Genomic DNA, 6,437 nt, shown 5'->3' with positions numbered 1-6,437 from the left:
CCATCATGAGGTGATAGATACCTCATTGTAGTTTTGATTTGCATTTCTCTAATAGTGATGTTGAGCATCTTTTCATGTGCCTCTTGGCCATCTGTATGTCTTCCTTGGTGAAAGGTCTATTTAGGTCTTCTGCCCATTTTTTAACTGGATTGTTTGTTTTTTTGATACTGGGCTCCATGAGCTGTTTGTATATTTTGGAGATTAATCCTTTGTTGTTTCATTTGCAAATATTTTCTCCCATTCTGAGGGTTGTCTTTTTGTCTTGTTTTTGGTGTCCTTTGCTGTGCAAAACTTTTAAGTTTAATTAAGTTCCATTTGTTTATTTTTGTTTTTATTTCTGTTACTCTAGGAGTGTTTATGGTTTCCTTTACTGTGCAAAAGCTTTTAAGTTTAATCAGGTCCTATTTGTTTATTTTTGTTTTTATTTTCATTACTCTAGGAGGTGGATCCAAAAAGATATTGCTGTGATTTATGTCAAAGAGTGTCCTGCCTATGTTTTCCTCTAGGAGTTTCATAGTATCCAGTCTTACATTTAGGTCTGTAATCCATTTTGAATTTCTTTTTGTGTATAGTGTTAAAAGAATGAAATTAGAACATTCTCTATCTGTGGCTGATGAGTTTTCCCAGCACCACTTATTGAAGAGATTGTCTTTTCTCTATTGTATATTCCTGCCTCCTTTGTAAAATTAATTGACCATAGGTACATGGGTTTATTTCTGGGGTTTTTGTCTTGTTCCATTGATCTGTATGTCTGTTTTTGTTCCAGTACCATACTGTTTTGATTACTGTAGTTTTGTAGTATATTCTGAAGTCAAGGAGCCTGATTCCTCCAGCTCTGTTTTTCTTTCTCAAGGTTGCTTTGGCTATTCGGGGTCTTCTGTGTTTCCATACAAGTTGTAAAAATTTTTTGTTCTGGTTCTGTGAAAAATGCCATTGGTAATTTGATAGTGATTGCATTGACTCTGTAGATTGCCTTGGGTAGGATAATCATTTTAACAATACTGATTCTTCCAATGCAAGAACATGGTATGTCTTTGCATCTGTTTGTGTCATCTTCGATTTCTTTCATCAGCATCTTATAGTTTTTGTAGTACAGGTCTTCTGCCTCCTTAGGTGGTTTATTCCTAGGTATTTTATTCTTTATGTTGCAATGGTAAATGGGAGTGTTTCCTTAATTCTCTTTCTAATTTTTCGTTGTTGGTGTATAGGAATGCCAGAGATTTCTGTGCCTTAATTTTGTATCCTGTACCCTTACCAAATTTATTGATTAGTTCTAAGTTTTCTGGTGGCATCTTTAGGATTTTCTACGTATAGTATTGTGTCATTGGCACACAGTGACCGTCTTACTTCTTCTTTTCCAATTTGTATTCCTTTTATTTCTTTTTCTTCTCTGATTGCTGTGGCTAGGACTTCCAAAACTATGTTGAATAAGAGTGGTGAGAGTGGACATCCTTGTCTTGTTCCTGACAACTCATTCAAACATTCACTGTGTGCGTACTTTGTATCAGGTGTCTGTTATGTGTGTAGTTTACTGCTCACAGTTGTTCTAAGCCTTTTCTCTCCTTTGGTTCCCTCTGGTTGCCCCTCAGTACATGTATCTTCTTCTCTTTTGACACGGGCCCTTACCTCCTACTTTCCTAACAAAGAAAAGGGCCATGTGAGGTGAGCCGTTTAATCCATTCCAAAATAACTGTTTCTTTCTCCCCATCTTAGAAGAACTGAACTTCCTCTTTTTAAGTTTGAACTATCCTTGTGTTCTCAATCCTCTTTATTTTCTCCCTCTTCATCCTTGTGGGTGCTATAACAGCTAGAAACTAAGATTTCTCCCTTAAATATCTTCTTTTTGTCTAGCTTAAGCATCTTTAATTTCCTCTTCTTGCCTTGGCCTGTAGACATAATCTTTTTTCTCTGTGCTGGAACACACACACACACACACACACACACACACACACAAAAACCCCCACACACACACACACACACACACACACACACACAGACACACACACACACACACACACACCCCAAAAACCTTCGTTTGACCTTGATGCAACTCTTAGCCTATTTTTCTAACCCTTTTATTGTTGCAGGTTTATAACAGAGCAGGCGCCTATGGGACCTTCCCCAGACAGGCCCTTCCCCCATATCCAATGTTTAGCTTATCTCTGAAGTACCTAGATAACATTTGATGCACATTTCCTGAGTTGTTTTACAGATGTGAAACCCCCCCCTCCACCAAATGGAAGATGTTAACTACTTGATGACCTTTAGCACATAGCCCCAGGCCTCCTGGTGCCTAAGGACTAATAATGTTAACCCCTGTGAAACCGCCCTGTTCCCTCACCATCAGCCAGTCACAGAATTGTGCATGAGTTGATCACATACCCTGCAACCACACCCTGCAACCACCCTCCCTCACCTGGCTTTTAAAAATGCTTTGCCAAAACCCTTCTGGGAGCTTGGGGGTTTTTTTGGGGCATGAGCCACCCTTCTCCTTGCATGGCCTTGCAATAAACTTTTCTCTGCTCCAAGCTTTGATGTTTCTGTTTGTTTGCCCTCACTGTGCACAGGAGTCAGGCACAGGAACTTGTGCTAACAGGTTTAAGAATGAAACTCTATTCTCAATGCACAGTCACTCCTAGTTCTGCTCTCTTGACTCCTGCTGCTCCTTCAGCCTCTGTCCCTGTCATTCAAACTGGTCACCAAAAGGCAGTCCTGGCTTCCTAGTCACAAGGCACAGTGGGTTTTTCTCAGTCCTCCCTGTCTTAGCTTCTCTGTGGCATTTGACACTGTTGATCCCCCTTTTTTCTTTCTTTTTTTTTTTTTTTTTTTTTTTGGTGGTACACGGGCCTCTCACTACTGTGGCCTCTCCCGTTGTGGAGCACAGGCTCCAGACGCACAGGCTCAGCGGCCATGGCTCACGGGCCCAGCCGCTCCGCGGCCTGTGGGATCCTCCCAGACGGGGGCACGAACCCATGTCCCCTGCATCGGCAGGTGGACTCTCAACCACTGCGCCACCAGGGAAGCCCTGATCCCCCTTTTTTCTAACACTCTCTTCTCTTGATTTTCATAGCACAACATATGATTTTCTTCTCATCTTTTTGCTCTAACATTTTCAAAACAGTTTGGATGACTAAATGTACTGAGCCTAACTTCCAGCATATCTGTTGCAGTTTGAAGGGGTCAGGAAGGAATAGTGGGCGTTACCAAAAGCTGATTGCTGCTCAAATAGGCTTTGTAGGATGTTGTCCAATGATGTTAAAAGCTTCCTCACTTGGAAGGTCTAGATATTTGATTGTGTCCAAGGCTGGTTAAAGTAACTAATCTTATAAGAGGCTAATGCTCCCTATGTAGTGTCTTCCCTGAGCAGAGCTTGCCTTTCCAATTCTCTTTATTCCTCTAAGTTTCAATCTTTCAGTTTCTAATATCTCAGATATATTAATTCCATTGTTGAGCAGTGGTCAAGCTCTCTCTTCTGATTTTTACTTTTTATTTCCTAATGATATGTGTTGATTTTACTTGTCACGTTTTCAGAGTTCTGGAGGTGTTTGCTGTCAACTCAGTGTTCTATGTAAGAAAAAGCCCCACTTTGTTTGACAGGCTTTTCCCTCTTCTTAAATGTAGGAGTTATTTAACATAATCTAGATTTTGAAAAGCAGAATGCCTCATGGAGATTTTATGTTTGTTACTCAAGATGTAGAAAATAGAGTTCATTTTTGTCTGAGAAGAATTTTCTCTCCATAAATAAAAAGTGATTACTTAAAAAGTCATCATCCTATTGAGACTGAATAAGAATAAGAAAAAATAACCTGGTCTTATAAACAATTTCTTTTTGTATTGTGCTAAGTTATAGGTGAACTTCTAGTTCTTACTGTTGTTAGTTGATACTTAACACGGAGCCTTCAGCCAAATGAAAAGGCAACTGTGCGTGGTGAGTTGATGGAAAATGGAGCCTTTACGGCAAAGAAAAAAGAAGTCTGAAGTTATTTCTCTGTGAACTTTAACTACTGTTTCTTCCTGATTTCAAACACAGCAGGTATTAATAGAGACTTAACATTCATCCCTGCTGTTGTCATTTACTTTGAGTTAACCATTTATTAATGAAACTTAAAGATAAGATCTAGGGAGATTCTCAACTTAAGGTTCATAGCCTTTCTCTAATTTTCCCTCTTCTCTTATGTTGTACTGCCTTTCCCCTATACATTTGTTGTACTTGGGTACATTGTGAAGTCCAAATTCACATTCTGTTTTTATTTCAGTATGGGGGAATTTCAGAGTATAAGGTCACTTGGCTAGTAATAAGTAAGTCAGGTCAAGAATTTATCCTAGATCTCCTATTAGCCAAATTGAGAACAGTTAGAACCTCAGAATTAATAATAACATAGTAATCCACTAACTAAAATAATCCATGAATCAATACTGATGTACACAAATGAATGAATAAATATATAAAAGGTAAAGAAGGGAAAATCTCCTTCCAACAGAACTCCAACTAATAAATGTGATAAATGAGGAAGGAATGATGGAATTAGAAAATCACCATTTGGCAACCACCATATTAATAATTGCTTCAGGCAAGAATCATCAAAGGAAGCTAAAATTTGTGGGGGAGTTTGCTAAGGAACATGACACTTACATAGTCTCAAGATTATCTAGTGATTACACAGGGAAAAATAGTAATTTTACAGTGGCACAATCTGGTACACACTGACTTAATCAAATAATCAAAATTAATTTTACCAATAAGGAAACCAAGTAGCATCATATGCCTCTGATGTGATGCATTGACCAGTTGGCATTCCTGCCAAAAATGCATAATCTGAATCTAATCATGAAGAGACATCAGACTAATTCAAACTGAGGGATTGTCTACAAATAACTGGCCTGTAGTCTTCAAAAAAGTCAAGGACATGAAAAACTGATTAACTGTTCCAGATTAAAGGAGAATAAAGACACATGACAGCTAAATGTAACATATAATCCTGGAATTGGAGACTGCACTTAAAAAAAAAGGAAGGACATTGTGGAACAATTGATGAAATTTTACTTGGGACTGTAGATTAGACAATGGTATTGTATCAAAGTTAAATTTCCTGATTTTGATAATTGTATTGTGATTATATAAGAGAATGTCCTTGTCCATAGGAAATGCCCATTGAAATATTTAGGGGCAAATAGGTACGACGTTTGCAACTTAATTTCAAATGGTATTAGGTATGACGTTTGCAACTTAATTTCAAATGGTTCAGAAAAAAATGAATACACATACACAGAAAGAATAATAAAGCAAATGGGGCAAAATGTAAACACTTGGTGAATCTGGGGAAAGAGTATATTGGAGTGCTTTGTATGATTCTTGCAACTTTTCTATAAACTTGAAATTATATCAAAATAAAAAGTTACCAAATAAACCCAATTCTGAATTTTGGGGTATTAATTTTTTTAAGTAAAATCTTTAATTGAAGTATACTATGCATACAGAAGAGCACAGACACCAGAAGTATACAGCTTGACACATTTTTATGAAATGAACCCCCCCATGTAATCGTGATCCAGGTTAGGATCTAAAATATTACCGACATTCTGGAAGCATCCTTCCTAGTCATTACTCCATCCTTCCACTGCAAAGGCAACCTTTATATGACTTCTATTATCATGGTTTAGTTTTGCCTCTTTTTGAATGTTGTGTAAATAGAACCATACCATATGATTATTTTTTGTGTTTATTTTTTCCCAACATTTTGTCTGTGAGAGTCATTTCTTGATGCAAGTAGCTGTAATTCATTTGTTTTTTTTGTTTTTTTTGTTTTTTTGCGGTACGTGGGCCTCTCACTGCTGTGGCCTATCCCACCGCGGAGCACAGGCTCCAGACGTGCAGGCCCAGTGGCCATGGCTCATGGGGCCAGCCGCTCTGCGGCACGTGGGATCCTCCCGGACCGGGGGACAAACCGGTGTGCCCTGCATCGGCAGGCGGACTCAACCACTGCGCCACCAGGGAAGCCCTCTTTTTTTAAAATTTAATTTAATTTAATTTTTTATTTTATTTTTAACCCGTGTCCCCTGCATTAGCAGGCAGATTCTCAACCACTGCACCACCAGGGAAGCCCCCATTTGTTTCCTTTTTATTCTTTAATATTGCGCTGTATTTAAGTAGACCGTAATTTATTTACGTGTTCTAACATTGTTGGACACTTGGGTTGTGTAGTAGGCAGTCTCTAAGATAGCCCCTAGTGATCCTTGTCTCCTGTTATTCATCACATTGTGTAATCCTCTCTCCCTGAGTGTGAGCTGGACCCAGTGACTAGTCTCCAATGAATAGAATACGGCAAAAGTGATGTATTTTCACTTCTGCGATTAGGTTACAAAAAGACTGTGGCTTCCATTGTGGGTTCTCTCTCTTAGTTTGCTTACCTGGGGGAAATCAGTGTCATGTCATGAGT

The 6,437-nt window shown here is 38.7% G+C and overlaps 1 long non-coding RNA gene across 2 annotated transcripts in view; it reads left to right on the top strand.

Annotated features, from left to right (window-relative positions):
• Nucleotides 1–6,437, top strand: part of LOC114487128 (uncharacterized) — a 119,475-nt gene that overhangs the window by 11,219 nt on the left and 101,819 nt on the right. The gene's annotated exons all lie outside the window — the stretch shown is intronic.

The sequence above is a fragment of the Physeter macrocephalus genome, chromosome 11, assembly GCF_002837175.3.
Source record: "Physeter macrocephalus isolate SW-GA chromosome 11, ASM283717v5, whole genome shotgun sequence".
Taxonomy (NCBI): domain Eukaryota; kingdom Metazoa; phylum Chordata; class Mammalia; order Artiodactyla; family Physeteridae; genus Physeter; species Physeter macrocephalus.
The sequence above is the reverse complement of the archived record's forward strand: the minus strand, read 5'-3'. Positions and strand labels throughout refer to the sequence as shown.